This window comes from Plectropomus leopardus, chromosome 14 (assembly GCF_026936395.1).
Source record: "Plectropomus leopardus strain MGB_pleo_1.0 chromosome 14, ASM2693639v1, whole genome shotgun sequence".
Classification (NCBI taxonomy): Eukaryota; Metazoa; Chordata; class Actinopteri; order Perciformes; family Serranidae; genus Plectropomus; species Plectropomus leopardus.
Window position 1 is genome coordinate 32,835,292 of NC_142189.1, and position 18,159 is coordinate 32,853,450.

An 18,159-nucleotide genomic window follows, 5' to 3' on the forward strand; every position below is an offset into this window, starting at 1 on the left:
GATGCCTGTGAGGCAAACAGGCTGCCACAGCAGCTATTAGAAAGGGATAGAACAGAGGAAACAGGACATAAATAAGAACAGATGAGGTGAGGGTGAAAGTAATCTACACAAAGTATTCCAACCCTCCTCCTCTATGCAAGAGTAGTGGCATCTGGCATATAATGCCTGTATTTAAAGATTTAAAAGATGATTACAAACACTACAGGAGCTTTTACAGGGTGTTATTTTAATTAAAGATTAACTAATCCTAAAGCTGAATCCAAAAGTCAAGCTATAATGAGTTATAGTTACCATGATGGATCTGAAGCATTTATTGTAATCACGTCAAGTGAATCAACATTGGCAATTTGTTTTTAATCTACTAATTCACAGATGAGGCTTATTGGACTGTTGTTAGTTTATTTTTATCATGAAGCAAGGCAATGGTGAAACTAAAATTATGAACTTACAATGGGCCAAATGAAATGTGAAGCAATCACCAAATCCATTACAATTCTTTGTGAGGAGAAGATGAATGTTGTTACCAAATTCCATGGCAATTCATACAGCAGTTCATCAGAATTTTGAGTCTGACCAAAGTGGTGGACAAACCACCCAACAATTGCCTTCCCAGTGCTACGAATGTAGATTAAAAGAGACATTTCACAGGGGTTCTCAGCCTTAAGATCCAGTTCTCATAGTTAAAAAAAAAGATATACAGTGTATATTTTATCTGATAAAGTTATTAAGTTTGGTTGAGCTTGGGCTGACGTCCTGACGTACTGCGGGTAAGCATGATACCTCACATCTGGTGCATCTCTGTCTGTGCATCTGGTAGCGTTTCTGTGCTGCTCCTACAACGATTTCCAGCTAATCTTTTAACTTGCTCCTTACTTCGGCTGCTTCTTACTTGTCTGTGACTGAAAACTCACATAAGTTTTACAAACACTCACAGCTGTCTTCTCCTCTCAGCGGTCTCTGTATTCTGTTTAATCATAGAGCTGCTCACTCACTGTTAGCTCGTTAGCTGCTTTAGCTCTGGTTAGCAATGGCTTCTCCCGGCTCTTCTCCCTCTTCTGCTGCTCTTTCCTGCTCAGTGTGTCAGATGTTTAGTTACGCCTCTGCCTCCCTTGTAGTGGTACTTGTAACAAGTGTAGTTTATTTGCTGCGTTGGAGCCGAGGCTTAGCAATCTGGAAGCACGGCTCCGCACCATGGAAAATCCCTCTACAGCTGCAATAGTTAGCAAGCCCCCTGCAGCCGGTGTGGACCGACATAGCGTAGCCTCTGCTAGCCATCCCCCGGCAACCCCCATGCAGCTGGGAGGCTGGGTGATTGTCTGAGCAAAGCATAGTAAACCGAAGCCCACGACACACCTCCCACCCCCCTTCACGTTTCAAATAAGTACTCCCCGCTCAGCGACACACCGGCTGAGGACACAACCCTGGTCATTGGTAGCTCTGTTTTGCGAAACGTGAAGTTAGTGACATCAGCGACCATAGTCAAATGCATCCCTGTGGCCAGAGCGGGCGGCATCGAGTCAAATTTAAAGCTGCTGGCTAAGGCTAAGCATAAACACAGTAAGACTGTTATTCACGTCGGTGGCAATGACACCTGGTTATGCCAATCGGAGGTCACTAAAATTAACATAGAGTCGGTGTGTGAGTACGCAAAGACGATGTCGGACACCGTAAACTTCTCTGGACTCCTCCCCAATGTGACCAGTGATGAAATGTTTAGCTGCATGTCATCACTCAACCACTAGTTGTCGAGGTGGTGTCCAGCAAATGATATGGGCTTTGTTAATAACTGGCACTCTTTTTGGGGTAAACCTGGTCTTATCCAGAGGGATGGCATCCATCCCACTTTGGATGGAGCTGCTCTCCTATCTAGGAATCTGGCCAAGTTTATTAGAAGCCCAAAGCCATGACATCCCAGATTTGGGAACAGGATGCAGAGTCTTACACGCTTCTCTGAGCTTCTAGTCCTGTCACACACCCATAATGTAAATGTTATAAAAACGGTGTCTGTCCCCTGACCACTTCATTTGTTTAAGTCTAAAATTAATAAAAGGGGAGTTGTACAAAAAAATCTTATAAAAATTAACTCATCTCCTGTCAAACAGCATTATAACAGGATAATTAAATGCAGACTCATTAGATCCTTATCAACCAAAGCTCTTTTAGTCACTGATTTAATATTGGATAATCATATTGATTTATTATGCCTCACTGAGACCTGGCTTTGTCCTGAAGAGTACGTTAGCCTGAATGAATCCACTCCTCCTGGTCATATAAATAGTCACGTTGCGTGTGACACTGGCCGAGGATGGGGAGTTACTGCTATTTTTGATTCAAGCTTACCCTAAAGCTAAGCTAAACTATAGTTCATTTGAAAGCCTTTTCCTTAGTCTTTCTCACCCATCCTGGAAAACTCTACAGCCAATTCTATTTGTTATAGTGTACTGCACCCCCGGCCCATAATCTGAATTTCTATCTGAATTCTCTGAGTTTATATCAAGTTTAGTGCTTAAATCAGACAAAGTAATTATCATCGGGGATTTTAACATTCACATGGATGTTAAGAGTGATAGCCTTAGTTCTGCTTTCTCCACGCTTTTGGATTCAGTGGCTTCAGTCAGTGTGTACATAAACCCACCCACCGCTACAATCACACCCTAGATCTAGTCCTTGCATACGGCATCAATATTGAAGATTTATTAGTCTTCCTCGACAATCCCACTCTGTCAGACCATTATTTAATAACTTTAAATTTTTTATTACTCGACTACAAGCTTCCCAGCAAGACTTACTATTCTAGATGTCTATCTGATTCAGCAGTGGCTAAAATTAAGAAACTGATTCCTTCTGCATTAACCTCATTACCATGTCTTACAGTGACTGAGAATATTCTTATTAACTTAAGTCATTCTCAAATTGATTGTCTCGTTTATAATGCTACTGGCTCACTGCGATCAGCTCTCGACTCTGTTGCACCTTTCAAGAAGAAAATAATGAAACAAAGAAAATTAGCTCCATGGTTTAACCCCCAGATCCGCAAATTGAAACAAACATCGCAAAAATTTGAAAGAAATTAGCGTTCAACCAACCTCAGAGAGTCCTGTTTAATCTGGCTAGATAGTCTTAAAATGTATAAGAAGGCCCTCCGCCATGCCAGAGCAAACTATTACTCATCATTAATTGCGGAAAATAAAAACAATCCCAGGTTTCTTTTCAACACTGTAGCCACGCTGACTCAGGATCACAGCTCTGTAGAGCCCTGTATTCCTTCGGCCCTACGCAGTGACGACTGTATGAGTTTCTTTAATGATAAAATTATAACTATTAGAGATAAAATCCATTACCTCTTGCCCTTAACTGACCTGACCCCGGACTCAGGTAGTTTAGATATTGCGGCAAGGCCTGGAATTTATGTGGACCATTTTTTCCCCATTGACCTTCACCGACTCTCTACTTTGATCTCTGCATCTAAGCCATCAACATGCCTGCTAGACCCCATCCCAACTAGGCTACTTAAGGAAGCCTTACCCTTATTAGACAATTCTTTATTAGATATAATCAATGCGTCTTTATTAACGGGCTATGTACCACAGTCATTTAAAGTAGCTGTCATTAAACCTCTAATAAAGAAGCCCACTCTTGATCCTGAGATTTTAGCTAACTATAGACCGATATCTAATCTCCCCTTTATTTCTAAAATCCTTGAGAGAGTGGTTGCTTATCAACTCTGTGACTTTCTCCAAGATAATAGTTTATTTGAGGACTTTCAGTCAGGCTTCATAGTTCATCATGGTACAGAGACGGCACTAGTAAAAATTAATAACAACTTATTTATTGCTTCTGATTCAGGTCTGGTCTCTGTTTTAATCCTTTTAGATCTCAGTGCCGCTTTTGACACCATTGACCATCACATCTTGCTGCACAGACTGGAACAGTTAATTGGCCTTAAAGGAACAGCACTAACCTGGTTTAAATCTTACTTATCAGATCATTCCCAATTTGTTCACATCAATGATCAATGCTCCTTGCATACTAAAGTCAGCTTTGGAGTGCCACAAGGTTCTGTGATTCGACCAATCCTTTGTACTTTATATATGGTTCCTCTAGGCAACATCATTCGAAAACACTATATAAATTGTCATTGCTATGCTGACGATATGCAAATGTATCTATCTATGAAACCAGATGACACTGATCAGCTATGTAAACTTCAAACATGTCTTAAGGACGTAAAAGCCTGGATGAGCTGTAATTTCTTGATGTTGAATTCAGACAAAACTGAAGTTATTGTTCTTAGGCCCAAACACCTCAGAAACTCCCTTTCTAACAATGTAATTTCTCTAGATGGCATTACCTTGGCCTCTAGCACATCTAAAAGGAACCTCAGAGTTGTATTTGATCAAGATTTATCTTTTGCCTTCCATAAAAAACAAACTTCAAGGACTGCTTTCTTTTACTTGCGTAACATCGCAAAAATTAGACACATCCTGTCCCAAACAGATGCTGAAAAATAAGTACATGCATTTGTCACCTCTAGGCTGGATTACTGTAATTCCCTATTATTCAGTTGCCCCAACAAATCACTTAGATCTCTCCAACTGGTGCAGAACACTGCTTTTTAAGGGTAGACTTAAGACCTTCCTCTTTGATAAAGTTTATAATTAGGGCTGGCTCAGGTTGTCCGGACCTGCCCATAGTTAGGCTGACATAGGTTTAACCTGCTGGAGGACTTTCTATAGGGGTCAGAGAGCAGTGGGGACTAACACTGCTCTCTGACCTTTATATTTAAGCCATGATAGCTGATTAGTGACCCTAGTTTTGTAAGTGTGTATATTCCTGGAGCACAAGTTTCTTGTGCTCAGCTGAAATCCCCATCCGTGTGACTCTCTCTGTCTCATTCCTTTTTGCCACAATTGTATTGCATTTTTATTTATGACATCTATTGCACATCTGTCCATCCTGGAAGAGGGATCCCTCATCATCTCCCTGAGGTTTCTTTGTTTTTTTTCCCGTTACAGGAGTTCTTTTTTGGGAGTTTTTCCTTGGGTGATGTGAGGGCAGAGGGGTGTTGTACACTGTAAAGCCCTCTATAAATAAAATTGACTAGATTGACTTGATTAAGCCTCACTTGACAAGATTTGCTTTGAACATAACGCTCCATGCTTCCAGATCAGCATCGCCACCATCTATTATGATTCCAAATTTAATGTTCTTATTTCTTCACCACATGTTTTGAAGCTTTTACTGGTGCAGGGTTGTCTCCCAAATCACTTTTCCTTTTCAAGAGCCAATCTATTTAGGGCGTCCAGTGGCTCAGTAGATACAGCAGGCGCCCAGTGTATGAATGCAATGTCCATGCCGCAGCGGCCATAGGTTCGACTCCAGCTCAAGGCCCTTTGCTGCATGTCATACGCTCTCTCTCCCCCTTTCACGCTGTCACTTTGTCCGATCCAATAAAGGAAAAATTATATAAAAAAACAAAAGCCATTGATGTTTTGTTGTGATTGTTGTTGTGACATTCAAATATACCACCATGCAGCCACTTTAAAACCCCTGGTGGCTGAAGTGAAGAACATTGATCATCTCTTCACAATGCAATGTCCTTGGGTCCTGCTATTCATGTGGATGCTGCTTGAACCACACCACTCAAGCAAACACAGTTACAGACCAAGTACACCCCTCATAGCAACAGCACTTCTCAACGGCAGTATCCCCCCAGCAGGACAATACACCATGCCACATTGCAAAAAAAAAAAACTGCTCAAGAATGGCCAGGGAAGTCTAAACACAAAAACTCAAGGGTTCCACATGGCCTCCAAATTGTCTTGACACCACATGACACTCCTGAGTGGTGCTGTGTCCGTGCCTCAGCAGTTCAGAGTTGTCAGATCCAAAGAGGCTCCACCTTGGATGGGGGATATGTCTGGAGTAGTAGCACGTCCAACAAAAGCTTGACTGAATTGTGATTTGAGATATTTTAAGGCCCGATCATTGCTTTGAGCCCTTTGTCATGTTCTTCAGGTTATTCTTGAGCATTCTTGAACTTCTAAACCACCATTTTTGCAGTGCAGCAAGTGTAGCATAGTACATGGCTGTAGACACCATTGCAGACTAAGTACACCCCCTCATTGCAACAACACTTCCCAGTCTTCAACCTGGCCACCAAATTCCCTTGACACCCCAGAGGTTCTGTGTCCATGCCTCACCAATATAGAGCCAAGACTAGTACAAGAGGGTCCCATCCTGGATCAGGGCTACCTCTGGGTACCTGCACATCCCAAAAAATGCTCAATCAGATTGGGATCTGGGGATTTAGGGCCAGGTTAACACCTTGAGGTACTTGTTGTGTTCCTCTGGACATTCCTCAACAGTTTTTACACTGTAGCATAATGCATTGCTACAAACCTAACTGCAGACTAAAAACACCTCCTCATTGCAATGGCATCCCAGCAGGACAGTTTAGATTTCTGCACCACAAAAAAAAACCAACAAAAAAAAAAACTGCTTAGTAATGGCTTGAGGAATGTGAGATCAAGGTTTTCATATGGCATCCAAATTCCCCAGGTCTCAGTTGCTGGTACCTCACCTTGCAACCTACAGGACTCAAAGGATCACCAAAGATCTGGCACCATACACCACAGAACATTGTCCAAGAAGTCCTGTGTCCATGCTTCAACAGGTCAGAGCCAAGTCCCTTCAAATGAGGGCCCCATCATGGATAGGGAGTACCTCCGGGGTACCAGAATGTATTTGATCAAATTGGGACCTGGGGAGTTTGGAGGCCAGGTCAATACCTTGACCTCTTTGTGCCTTCCTCAGACCTTTCTTGAACAGTTTTTGTGGTGGCATGATGCATTGTCCTGCTGGGGGGCATTGCCACTGGGGAGTCCTGTTGCCATGAGGAATTGTACTTGTTCTGCAGTAGTGTTTCTGTGGGTGTAGCACGTCAAATGGCATCCAATGCCAGGACCAAAAGTGTCCCAGCAGAACATTTCATTGTAAGAAGATTGTCAATGATACCATCTTGACCTGCCGGGGGTTTTAATGTTGTGGCTGACTGGTGTAACTGGCCACTAATATTGTACATTTTAACTTGACTTTTTTTAATTTGATGTTGAGCATATATATATATATATATATATATATATATATATATATATATATATATATATATATATATTTATATATAAAGTCAGGCTTTGCAAATGACCAAAAAAAAGACACTTTTAATTTAAAGGAATTAACTGGAAGTACCTCAGTACTCACTAGATGGCACTCTGAGGCCCACCTTAGAGCATATCTGATTAAAATAATCTAGATAAATTTTTGAGTTATGTTATCAAAACTAAAAGTTAAGAGTTAAGAGTTAGTCAGTGCTATTACTGCTATTTAAAACTATGTGATTTCCTACATCCCTAAGACCCTACGACTAAATTAACCCCCTGGTATTTTGAATTGTCAGCAAGTCTGGATTACGCACTATTGCCGGATGAATAACAGTAAATAGAACCAAGTCAATACTGTCATTATAAAATGATTTTTAAACATTGTCAAAATATGTATCATTTATGTTTTTCCTAAGGAGTGATTCACTTGTTGTTTTATTTAGGCACAAAAGAGCTACTATTGAAGCAAGATATGTAATGAGGTGGATAAAAACAGTGTCTGTATAGAACAATACACTTTCCAAACCAGTATTCAAACACCTACTGCGTTTCCATTTCTTAATACATTAACTCATTTTTATTTTTCATATAAAAGAATAAAACAATATTATCTCTCTTTCTATTAGTCTCCTCCTCTCCTCCTTCAGCATCTCTCCATGGAGATCAACCTCTGTCCTCCCATCCACTCGCTCCAGATTGCTTTCTTTTGTTGAGAGCCCCTCAGGTCCAAGCCAGTGTCTGAAGTGAAGATGAATGGAAGAAAAGAAAAGGAAGGGGAATAAAATATTGACAAAGTGAGAAAAATGAGACACCCTCTGAGCCATTAAATGTGGCGAGCCTGGACATGAGAAACGTCGGAGTTTGTATGTGATGACAGAACTATGCAAGATTCTCCTCTCTATATTTTTCACTTACTTATTCAGGGAACTTTGACAGTAGGCCAGGCCTCCCGGGGCCCTAAAGTCCCCAGGCTCCCTGCAATTACTTTGTGTTAAAGTTTTAATAGTTGCAGATTTGTTTGGGGATATGCATCATTGCATAATGTCAACTGAAGTGAGGGACTTAAGAGGGTTTCTGCCTTCTTTTGTCATCTTCAGGCCCTATTGTTTTTTGGGCCCTTTGGTGAAATTAAGTTGTAATTGGAAACTAAATTAGTAATATCTTATGCATTTGTTGATATTATTCTTAAAACCACACCCACCTCCCATAGAAAACTTTTGGCGATTTTTAGATCTTATGCAGATTTGTTGATGTAGGTAGCTAACAGAGCCAGGAAGAGGAGACTAGGATGCTACTAAATGCCTTCTATCAAACGCAAATCAACTGAATGGTAATGGAAATGCCACAACACAGTTGTTATAGCACATTTCACAACACAAACACTACATATAACTTAAAACTGACAACCACGTATGTCTGCTTTCTATTTACCGTGTGCGCTGCCATATTGCTGTGACATCAATTCCACCGACTCAGCTTACATGGATTTCCGACCTGGAATCTCCACTTCAATGGCCGTTCCGTTGCACTTTTCCAAGTCGGAGGTTGGTTTTTTTTCCAAGTTCCGAATACAACGGAATGCAGCATTATACTCAAATAACAATTGGCTTGTCTGACAGATTTTCAAAATGGGTGAAAATCATATTGCAACAGTGTTGTGTTCTTTATGATTTTTACATATGATTTAGACTTATTTTACACGTTTATAAAAATATGGTCCAGCGCGAGTTAATCAAGCTTCAGAACAAAGAACACAGCAGAGGGAGTCAGCACAGAGAGATTGTTAAACTGATCATGAAGCCGGTATTAAATGCATTTCCATGGGGTGCGGCTGTGTGATGATTTAATCCCCTTCCACGTCCAGTGGTTGTGATTTGCAATGCTCTACACTGTCAATGTGTGTCGACGGTGTGTGTCAGAAAGTCCTGAGATTTAATAAACAACTCATTGGGTTTCATTCCCCCATCTGGGATCATGCTGATGAGAACTCTCCAGGACTACATTAAACCTCCCCCATCAATTTCATCTCCCCCAGTCTATTCACATGAGGGGAGTGATGAGAGATGATGACAGCATCAGCTCAGCAGTCACGGACATCTCCACACTGCCTTCAGAGCTGAGAGATTACCGTGGCTGCATTACAAATGACTGAGTAGCCAATCATTCACTGTGCTCCAACAAGAGCACAATGCTAAAAACAATCCACACCAAAGTGAAACATACTGTTTATGCCAGAGTAAACACATTATGAATGCTCAATGGAAAACCAGCTTTAAACTAAAAAAAAATGACTCAGTGGCAATCAGGTTTAGGGGCCGTACAACACGTTCTCAAGTCAAGTCAATTTTATTTATAAAGCCCATTTTCACAAAACACAGTTTGCCTCAGAGGGCTTTACAGCATACAACATCCCTCTGCCCTTAGACCCTCACATCACCCAAGGAAAAACTCCCGACTCTGTTCTCATTATAACTCGTCACATGATGCCCTTTGTCAGTGACATTCTGCCTTTAATTGTGATCTCTTTATGTATCCTTCAGCATCAGCTGTTTACATTCCGGGATGCCGTTACCATGAGGTTAACAAATGCACATGGTGGGATGAAGCAGCATGGTTCTTATGTTTATACAACAGTACATGGCAACCGGCACAGACTGTCAGGTTAGGATTAGGCAACAAAGTCATGGATGGTTAGGTTAAGGCAAGAGAGACACATACACATGGTCAAGTGTGGGAAAAATCACATTCACACAGGAAGCAAACTTCAGACTCCCAAACAAAGTCAGCTGTTTGTGGAACCCATCCACCTCCCCACCTGCCCGTCCTATAAGCGCACTTGTGCACCCTATATATTACATCGTTACCAGCAGTGTTATTACCTGGCGCTGTTCTTCAGTATTTCATGCAGACATGACCACTTATGTCCAGCCACGTTTTCAAGTGATGCCTGCAGTGCACGTTGCATGTGGCCATGCCCGGTGCGGCCTGGCCTTCCGCCAGCATATAACAACAATAATTCCACAGGTTCTGTCCGAATACGTTCTTATCTGACACTGCCCAGCCATATCCCCACTGGATGCCGATGGTGGCTTTTGGAGTCACACTAATACGCCAAAAGCACTGACAGAGTGGACATATTTGACAAGGTCAGAGTGAGAATGGGCTTGCTGCACACGTGCTGCACTTTTTGCACACTCATTTTTACTGTTTTCAATAGAGCTGCACGGCAGATGCACTCATAATTCAGTCTAATGCCGTTGTGATACATACCAACATACCAAATGCCCTTTTTTTTTGGGGCACAATGGCTGTGACTCAGGCCATGTTTACACAAAAACAATTTAAGGAGGAAGCGGCAACCTATTATTACGTTTTGGCTGTTCGTTAATACAACAATGGCATTTTGGGTGCCTGGAAAGGGAAAGATCTGAAAACAGTGCAAACTTTTGAAAATGCCACCGTTTTCATTGTCATATAAACTGACAATATGGAGTTTCCTTATTAAAATCGGGACCTTTTGCAAAATATTACAGTCTCCATCAGTAGCCATGTGTGGACAACAGCAACAATGGCAAACTCCTGTCTTCTGTTTGTGCTGCTCACTCTCTTTAATTGAACAGTGCTATTCCAGCAAAGTGTAGTTTTACTACAGCATCACTTTGATCAGAAGAGAGGCATTACTTTTCTATGTAAACGCAGCTTCAGATAAACAGAGTTAAACTTTTGGAATGCAGACGCATGCACTGTGTCATGTGCACAACAAATCACGGCCAGCAGATATCTTTCCTGTATTCCATAATTATCAGGAGAAGTTCATTTTAATGCAGGGATAACCTGAGCTTTACATCTCTCCCACAGACTATATTTTAGTACACACTTAAGTAACAGCTGGAAGAAGATCAGCTCTGCACTCTGGATTTCTAACAAGAGGGCTGTAACATGGTGCTGGTTATGGTCGCTTAGCAACCTCATGTTCTCCAGGCAGTTAAAGACGTGGCATGTATGCGGTCCCTTAAGTAACACCTATACTTGTGGTCAAGAATAGGCAAAAGTCCAAACTAGATGGGTAGATCAAAACAAGGAAACTAGCATCACATTTACTTTGGCATTTCACCTTTCTCTCCAAAAAATTCCATGTGTGCTGCTGATCTACAACTTACTGCAAGTGCTGGCTGGATAGGAAGCAGGTCTTGTTGTTAATGACTTTGAATCTTATAAGCATAATGTTAGCTTTCAGGATAATAGCTGAGCCAAAGGGTTCTATGAGCTGAGCAAACTAGAAATATCTAATACCAAGTAGGGCTTGGCGATATGGCCTAAAAATAAAATCTCAGATTTTTTCAAACCAAACCCGATTTACGATTTTTTTCCCTTCTTTTAAACAAATTACAAATGACAAAGAAATTATTCAAAACAAGGTTTACTTTTGATTTTAGCAGTAAAAATTAAAGGCAAACTGAATTTCCCTTGTTTTAATATAGTAAACTGAATTTCCCTTTTGGGGTTAACATGCAATCTGCAAACTTGTCTTTATCACTGAAGGCTGCCGTAATTTCATAAAACATATTTACCTGAATTCATTTGTGTTGTATCTTTAGCAATATGCAGCATGACTGTGTCAGTAACAGCTTTCAGTGTTTCTACATCACCTGCACTCGTCGTTATTAATGACACTGAGGGTTTAGAGAACAGCATAACTTCTTCTACAGCTGCCAACAGCCCACCACTCCAAATTAGAGAATGGGTGAAATCAAAGCAACACAGTTGGGTGGGGGCACCAGGCTCCCAAACCACTAAATCCGCCCCTAATAAGAAGGAGAGCAGCAGAGAGCAGCTGGATGAGAGGTCTGCCACTGCGTTGCTCTCAGTCTGTTCTGATGGATCTATCGATCAGCTGTGTGGTCAGCCGGGTGTAATGTTTGTTTTTATAAGGCACACTTTTTGTCAGTCTTTGAAAATGGTAACATTAATCTCTTGGGCTCAGTTACTTTGGCTCAGATAGGAATATGCGGCACTAGCTGCGCTCTAGTATCCAAATGCGCACACACACCTGGCGCACAGCCTGTATTCAAACCCTCTTCATAAAAACAAAACAATAACTATTTTTCAGTATTTACTCTCTAACCAGCTGCCGTTGGATGTTCCCCTCTTTCGTATTTTGGGGTGGACATGACCCCCGGTCCCCCATGGAGATTATGCGCATGGTCGGAGGCTCGAAATCGGGAGAGATGGACACCGGGAGAGGGCAGGGAAAATATCGGGGGTGTCCCTGGATAATAGGGAGGGTTGGCAAGTTTGCTTCTACCTCCTAAGGAGAAAAATACAGTGTACTTTTCCTTCATACACAAACCTTGTTAATGTTTAGGCCTGGCAGGGGGTCTCTAGTCTCGTTAACATTGTAGGGAAACAACAGATTTGCAGGGGGTGGCGGTCCTGTCATACAGGACACAGCAGGAAAATGCTTCTACTAATGTTGGCTGCTTTTTACCGGCTATTTGTGGGCTGATGCGGTCTCATGCTTCTCAGAGTGAGACACATTGTCCCACTTGGCTGCTGCCTCTGTTTGAGATTTGAGACAAAGTGGTCGCACTGCTGCCTTTAGTTGCAACAGCCTTTAAATAATTTTTGGACTGTGGTTTCTTCGAGATCTGACGCCGCAAAACCAAAACCAGTAACAAATGCATGACCAGACTGTCTTTTTTGGGAACGTATGGCGGAGGTGAAAATCAAGATTTTAATTTTTAAAAATCGCACTGAATCACAGATTTAAATTAATTGATAAAATCTATTTATCGTCCAGCCCTAAGTCACATCTAAGGTTTGTCCTGTTTACTGGAGAAGGGAACAATGTTTCCATTGTACAAGAACCGAATGGGGCACTAATGATAATTCCAAGTGTTAGTCTAAAGAGTCCTGCAAACAATCTTGCAATCTTACAAGTTTAGTACACTCTGCAACATGGATCTTAAACTTGGTTACAACATCACGTTTGATGTATACAGACTGTATGATGACATCACCTACTGGATGGCAGGCTATGACCTACGTCCATCGACATCAATAAACATGAACAAAACATCGTCAGTGTGCGTCATCCACGTACATGGTTTTAGTGGTTGGAGAAATAGATAGACAACTAAATTGAGGTCTTGCTATTTTGACATTTATGTGTCAAAAAAGTCTGAAAAAGAGGAAGAGGAGAGTTACTCAGATTTGTTCTCTGCCTGTCATCAGGGACAATTAAGATCAACATACTCCAGAAATCAGACATTCAAAAAAATGTTGAAATACACAGAATGGATGAAAACATGACACAAAAATGTGCTTAATACATACCAGTGGCAGAAACTCTGAAGAGCTTTTTACTGTTTACATTTATGCAGGAATACACAGTCACAACAGTTTGGAGATCCTGATGTAGAGGTTTTTACGGATTTTAAGGTGGACAAAATTTCAAATGTCACCAGTTCTTTAATGAAAACCCTGAAAGTCTCAAACTGATTTTGTACCAAGATTCATTTGAAATTGTGAATCCCCTGGGTTCTGCTAAAAAGACGCACAAAATTCTTGCAGCCTATCTTTCATGAGCAAATTTACCCATTCATTTGTGTTCAAATACTGATAATATGTTTTTAGTCTTGTTGTGTGTTGAGAATGACCTAAAGCGTTTTGAAGTAGCCAAAGTTTTCTCAGAGTTGTTGGCAGATCTGAAATCCTTGGAGACAGATGGAATAAATGTAGATGGAGAAACAGTAAAAGGGGGTCTTTACTGCATTGCTGGGGATAACTTGGGTTCTCATTGCATAGGTGGTTTTACTTTAACTTTAGCCGCTCTCAATACTTTTGCAGGTATTGTGAAATCACAAGAAGTGATTTTGAGGCTGATCCTAATGCCTGTGGTCCTCCACGTGCCCCAGACGAATGACGCGGCTGTTGCTGATCTCCGGACTGAAAACATCCAAGACGTCAGAGGAATAAAGGTAAACTCTATGTTTAATACCCTTGAGTCTTTTCACGTATCCCAGCCTGGTCTCCCACCTTGTTTAGGTCATGACCTCTTTGAAGGAGTCTTGTCATATGATCTAGCACTGTACCTGAAGAACATTATAAAAAAGAAAAAAAATGGTTCACATACTCACTCTTAAACAGGCACATCAAACAGTTTAAATATGAAGGATCTGAAGCACTCACAAAGCCATGTGCTATTAACCCTGACGGAGCCAAGTTATCAGGGCGTTTGAGATTGCTACCAGTTTTGATTGGTAACAAAGTGCAAAACCATGAGGATGAAGTATGGCAGTTAGCTCTCCAGCTAAAAGATATTGTGGACCTTATTTATGCTCAGAACATTTCTTTGCTCCAGATAGCATATCTTGACATTTTGATCCAAGAATATTTGGATTTGAGAAAGATGTTGTTTTCTAAAATTCAACTAAAACCCAAGCACCACTATTTGCGCCATTATTCATCACTGTTGTTGAAATTTGGTCCATTTATGAGGTTATGGATGCTTAGGTTTGAAAGTAAACAGTTATTTTAAAAGATGTGCCAGACACTTGAAAAACTTCAAAAACATTTGTCAAACTTTGTGAGAGTGTCACCAGATGTATTGGGCATATCTTTTAGCTGGACAAGAATGCAGTAAACTACTGCAAGTGAAGGACAGCTGTGCGTTTTATCCCAACCTCTACAGTGACGCTATTAAACATGCAGTCAGGGAGTTAGCCTTTTCAGAAAGCAATACCACAGTTACCACAGACATTCAGTACAAGGGCACTACATATAAAAAGGACAGTTTCTTGTGAACAGAAATGATGAGTATATGGAGTCTGGTGAACTTCTACTCATCTTGATTCAAAATGACACATCTGTGTATGTTTTGATGGATATCCACAAAGGCGTCTTCCTCTCAGAATAACGTCTGTATTCTGTGACCAAGGACAGTCTCGGGTTACAGTGTTTCAACATTAATGACTTGCCTGATTTCTATCCATTGGTATCATACATTCTTGATGGATACCAAGTCATTCCACTGAAACACAGTATTGTGGCAAAATAAAGTCCAAGTAAAGCTCGCTTACTTCTCACTGTAAATAATTTGACATTAAGTGTTATGTGATGCATGCTCCTGCTCTGTTAAGTGTATGTACTGTATATTTTTTCTGTTCTGTTTGAAGGTGGCATTTCTTCTCCAGTGCAAATATGAGTGACTCAGAGCAAACCTTCCTAGATGTTGCCATCATGGAAGTCCTGCCAGAACTTCAAGCAGTAAACAAAAACATCCTGGAAGAGCACTTGCTCTCCATTGGAGTCGAGACGTATGATGATCTACGCTTCGTAACGGAGGCTGATGTGATGACTGCATTAAGACCTGTACAAGCCAGAAAGCTTCTTTCTGTTTGGAAACAGAAATGTAAGTAAAAACACTACACACCACCACACGACTGTTCGAAATCAAAAGCAGACATGGACATTGTGTAATATTGTACAGTGTGGATCATAGTCTTGTTTTTTTTTTTGTCATTTAAAGACCACACTCCTGAGAACAGCTCACTATCATCTGTGGAAGCCTCACATTCCCAATTGCTGTCATCGCTCTCTGTTTCACCCCAAAGTTCATCATCAACCTCCTCCAGCAGCCCAGGACTTGACACACAGTGGGACGACAATTTTGAAATTCCATGGAATAAATTTCGTGAGGAAGTGATGCATTCTTTGGAGAGGGGAAAAAGGCCAGGCCCAAAACTGAGGAGGCAAATGGTCCGGATTGTTGTTACTGAGATGATGGAAAAATGTCCTCATGTAGGTAAAAAGCATTTAACTGATGTTGCGAAAAAAATGAAATTTGGCGAAATATCCCAATTCTCTGCAAGATGTGATAGAGGGTGATATTGTTGGAACAGGCTACCATTCCCTTGTCAAACAGCTGCAATGCAGAATTGAAAATGTGAGGCGCACAACACCCAAAATAAAAAAAGGAAAACATCAGACTGATGACTCAGACCACACAGACGAGATCCCATTAGAAGAGAGAGCAGCAATGCAGGACACTTACAGATGCATTAAATGGAATGTAAAATGGCTGCCCCGTGTAGAAACTCAAGAGAGCCAGCAGCAAAAGATGGAAAAACTCAAGGTGATGTTCCAGCACTAGCATGCCAATCCAGTGGAGGTAAAATGTCTAATGAAGTCCACGTTTTACACACAGCATCAACATGTCAACCAGGGAAAAAGTATCAAATGCCTTAGAGAGGAGTGGCAGTTTTGGTTTGATGAACATGGGATTTGAGTCCACTTCAAGGAACTCACTGGGATTGACCTCAAAAAGACATTCACATGAAATTTGGATTTGAGGGGAAAAGGGCTTTTCAACTACATGACCACAGTTTGTGTCAACAAGAGCAAGAAGATCTTCAGACTTATGCAAGGCTGCAGAGGATGCGAGGACAGCAGAGTGGCTGCTCAGATGATGTGAAGGACATGCTCCTGCTTCTGCTCAGCTCCTTTGATGAGAAGGAGGAGTTCATGTTCTTCTGTGTAGAAGATACATGTCTGGCAGAAGAGGTCCAACTGGAGCAAGTGCCTCTGACACCCGCTGTTATTATCTGTGGCAAGTCTGTTTCATCTCTTTTTTTTTTTAAGCTTGCACTGTTTATAGAATTTATGTGAGTACAGCACTTATAACTTGTTAAATAATTTGTTCATAGGACAGTCCTGCTATTCCTCAACAACAACCTTGTCAACACCAACATCTCCTTCATTTCTGCATTGTGCCTCATGTTTAGAAGCTACTACTATTTCAACATCTACTACCCATCTGAGCGGGCTTCAGCGCTGGAGTTTCTTCAAAGGTGAGTAAACATGGCTTACTCAGTTCTCAGACCTGGACTCAGACCTGGGACTATGGGACTTGGAGTCTGGCTCAGAGGTCCCGGTCTTAATACAGACTTTAACTAAGGCCGGGACCTAGACTGGGACTCAAGACCGAGAGTCAGACCCAGACTAAGAGCCGGACTCAAGCCCGGTCTTAGTCTGGGTCTGACTCTCTGCCTTGGCTTTGGGTGTGGCATGAGTCTCGGTCTTGGTCCGAGTCTAAGTGTGTGTGTATAATTTATTTTTTTTAAATGATCAATTAAAAATGCTTAAAATGCTTTTATTCTTCAGGTGTTTTTTCTTTATAAACCCAGAAAAAGGAACCAAAGTGAGGAAAAAAACCTCGAAGCGTCGCCTCAGTGTGAACCCTCGAGTCCTCACCCTAATACAGGAACTCTCCGATCACAAGTGGCGTTAAGCCTAAATATGGACTCCTCTGTGGACTCTGACTGTTTGCTTGAGAAGAGGTACTGTTAGTTTTTGCTTTGTTAAATCCACAATGTATATTATGGTAATTAAGGCACAATATGTATTTTTGTTTTGAAGTCTTAAAGGGTTTATAGGTTTTAAAGTCTGATGCCATACTGTGGAACATCTCCATTGAGACAAGTAGATGGCGGACCCTCCACCAGAAAAGTTACATGGTGCACCTTAAGATAACATCTAAGCATGTAAACAAAATTGAATTGGGTTGTTGTTGTGCGCCTGGCACTTAAACTTGTTTGAAGAAATGTCCAGATTTAAAGAGGCTAATCTTCTGGAGTATTTCAACTTTGTATTCAGTCATAATTAAAAGAAATATTACATGTAGTTTCTTTGCATGTTTATGTAGAAAAAAATGCATCCAATTGTTTACAGCTTGACAATAGCTGTTAAATAAATTTCCCAAAAGTGATATTTTCCTCATGCCTTTTCTCAAGATGGATTTTTGCATGTTTTGGTGTAGGCGTAGTAGTAATCATTTTGCAGGTTTATAAGTAAATTTGACATTGTAACTTGATTATTAAACATAAAAATACAGTATATTATGAATAGATCTTATGTATAATATACAGAACAGCTCCAATTAAAATGCAAAGTTTTACTGTTGTTCTACCAGTTTAAATTATTTTTTGTTGAATAT

General features: G+C 41.0%; 1 pseudogene; it reads left to right on the forward strand.

The window, feature by feature from the left end:
* The first annotated feature begins 11,772 nt into the window (after nt 1-11,772).
* On the forward strand, nt 11,773-17,454 carry LOC148187565 (uncharacterized; annotated as a pseudogene).
* The last annotated feature ends 705 nt before the right edge of the window (nt 17,455-18,159 follow it).